The sequence below is a fragment of the Ascidia mentula genome (genome assembly GCF_947561715.1).
Source record: "Ascidia mentula chromosome 2 unlocalized genomic scaffold, kaAscMent1.1 SUPER_2_unloc_1, whole genome shotgun sequence".
NCBI classification, from domain to species: domain Eukaryota; kingdom Metazoa; phylum Chordata; class Ascidiacea; order Phlebobranchia; family Ascidiidae; genus Ascidia; species Ascidia mentula.
In genome coordinates, this window is record NW_028113654.1 from 50,001 (window position 1) to 52,500 (window position 2,500).

General features: G+C 61.0%; 3 non-coding genes across 3 annotated transcripts in view; all 3 read left to right on the top strand.

Moving 5' to 3' along the window:
• Positions 1-935, top strand: part of LOC145914994 (small subunit ribosomal RNA) — a 1,824-nt gene extending 889 nt beyond the window's left edge. The window contains exon 1 of the ribosomal RNA XR_014403450.1: positions 1-935. This exon is cut by the window's left edge and continues 889 nt beyond it. This is a non-coding gene — a ribosomal RNA (small subunit ribosomal RNA).
• Positions 936-1,195: 260 nt separating this feature from the next.
• LOC145914978 (5.8S ribosomal RNA) lies at positions 1,196-1,349 on the top strand. The gene has a single exon (XR_014403435.1). It is a non-coding gene; the product is annotated as a 5.8S ribosomal RNA (ribosomal RNA).
• A 246-nt stretch (positions 1,350-1,595) lies between these two features.
• The window catches only part of LOC145915103 (large subunit ribosomal RNA), a 3,686-nt gene continuing 2,781 nt past the window's right edge, over positions 1,596-2,500 (top strand). The window contains exon 1 of the ribosomal RNA XR_014403552.1: positions 1,596-2,500. This exon is cut by the window's right edge and continues 2,781 nt beyond it. This is a non-coding gene — a ribosomal RNA (large subunit ribosomal RNA).

The following is a 2,500-nucleotide window of genomic DNA, read 5'->3' on the forward strand; positions in this document are numbered from 1 at the left end:
CGGACGGGGGCATTCGTACTGTGCCGTTAGAGGTGAAATTCTTGGATCGGCGCAAGACGAACGACTGCGAAAGCATTTGCCAAGAATGTTTTCTTTAATCAAGAGCGAAAGTCAGAGGTTCGAAGACGATCAGATACCGTCCTAGTTCTGACTATAAACGATGCCAACCAGCGATCGGGGGGCGTTACTTTGACGACCCCTCCGGCAGCTTGCGGGAAACCAAAGTCTTTGGGTTCCGGGGGAAGTATGGTTGCAAAGCTGAAACTTAAAGGAATTGACGGAAGGGCACCACCAGGCGTGGAGCCTGCGGCTTAATTTGACTCAACACGGGGAATCTCACCCGGCCCGGACACAGTGAGGATTGACAGATTGAGAGCTCTTTCTTGATTCTGTGGGTGGTGGTGCATGGCCGTTCTTAGTTGGTGGAGCGATTTGTCTGGTTAATTCCGATAACGAACGAGACTCTGGCTTGCTAACTAGTTACGCGACCCTATCGGTCGGCGTTGAACTTCTTAGAGGGACTAGTGGCGCTTAGCCACACGAGATTGAGCAATAACAGGTCTGTGATGCCCTTAGATGTTCGGGGCCGCACGCGCGCTACACTGACCGGATCAGCGTGTCGCCGCCTAGGCCGGAAGGTCCGGGTAACCCGCTGAACCCCGGTCGTGCTAGGGATAGGGAATTGCAATTGTTTCCCTTGAACGAGGAATGCCCAGTAAGCGCGAGTCATCAGCTCGCGTTGATTACGTCCCTGCCCTTTGTACACACCGCCCGTCGCTACTACCGATTGAATGGTTTAGTGAGGTCCTCCGATTGGACCTGGCGCGTTCGGCAACGGCCGCGCCGGCGTCCGAGAAGACGATCTAACTTGATCATTTAGAGGAAGTAAAAGTCGTAACAAGGTTTCCGTAGGTGAACCTGCGGAAGGATCATTACCGGCCGATCGCCGATCGAGTGGTCGTGCGTTCGACAGGTGGAGAAGGCTCCGTATCTTGGCGGCCGCGCACGCCCTTCGTCGCTGTTGAGGCGCACGCGATTGCACTTCGGTCACCCTGTTTCGTTCTGCGCCGAGTGCCGTGGCCATGTGCCAGGCTGGCTTCATGCGTCGCCTACGGCTGGCGACCGCTCGGCCACCGCTTTTTTCGACTGTGCAATCCGGCTGGGTCGCGCTTGTCCAACTGACGAAGTCACGGAGGGCTCTTGGCGGTGGATCACTCGGCTCGCGAGTCGATGAAGGACGCAGCTAGCTGCGTGAATTAATGTGAATTGCAGGACACATTGAGCATCGACGTTCTGAACGCAAATTGCGGCACCGGGTCAATCCCGGCGCCACGCCCGCCTCAGGGTCGCGTTGTAACGTTCCCGCGCGGCGACGCGTCGGGCCGGTGCGGTGTCGGCCGTTGCCACGGTCGTCCCGCCCAGGACAGCACGAACGCAGTGTCAGCGCGCGAAACCGAACGCGGCGTGCGTCTCGTTACGAGTCGGCCTCGAAGAGGATCCCGGCCCGGAGCAGCACGGCTCGCGTTCGGGCGCGGCGCTCGCACGAGCTTCGGTGGCGCGCGCGCGTGTCTCTCGCAAACGAGGCACTGGATTATCGGCCTGAGGTCGGACGAGGCTACCCGCTGAATTTAAGCATATTACTAAGCGGAGGAAAAGAAACTAACGAGGATTCCCCCAGTAACGGCGAGTGAAGTGGGAAGTGCCCATCGCCGAATCCGCGCGCCTCTGCGGCGCGTGGAATTGTGGCGTAAGGAATTCGCTGCGCGTACGTCGTTCGCCGCCCGCGTCCTTCTGATCGAGGCCTCGTCCCGGTGCGGGTGTCAGGCCCATGGTGGCGGCGAGGGCGCGCGCTCTGCGTCTTCCCAGAGTCGGGTTGTTTGGGAATGCAGCCCAAAGCGGGTGGTAAACTCCATCTAAGGCTAAATACTGTCGCGAGACCGATAGCGAACAAGTACCGTGAGGGAAAGTTGAAAAGCACTTTGAAGAGAGAGTTAAAGAGTACGTGAAACCGTCGAGAGGCAAACGGGAGGGCCTGTCGAGTCGCGCGACGCTTTCAGCTGAAGCCGAGCGGAGCGTGTGGGCGTGCGGAGCCTTGCGGCCCGTCGTTCGCGCTGTCCTCCGAGCAGCTCCAGCGCACTAGCGCCGTGCGAAGGCCGCGACCGTCTGGGAGGCGGCGAGAAGGCCGCGCGCAAGGTAGCCCGCCCCCGGGTGGGTGTTATAGGCGCGCGGACACGTCGGCCCGTCGCCCGGGCGAGGAGGGATCGCCGCGTCTGCCCTTCGTGGGCCGGGCGTCCCGTCCGAGCCGGTGCGTCGCCGGTTGGGGACTGTGCTCAGTGCCCAGTTGCGGCGTGTCGGTTGCGGGTGGGCAGCGCCGCGCGAGACGCACGGGGTCCGCGGCTAACGTCAGCCACCTTCCCGACCCGTCTTGAAACACGGACCAAGGAGTCTAACGTGCGCGCGAGCCACGGGGCAGTGCGAAACCCATGGGCGCAGTGAAAGT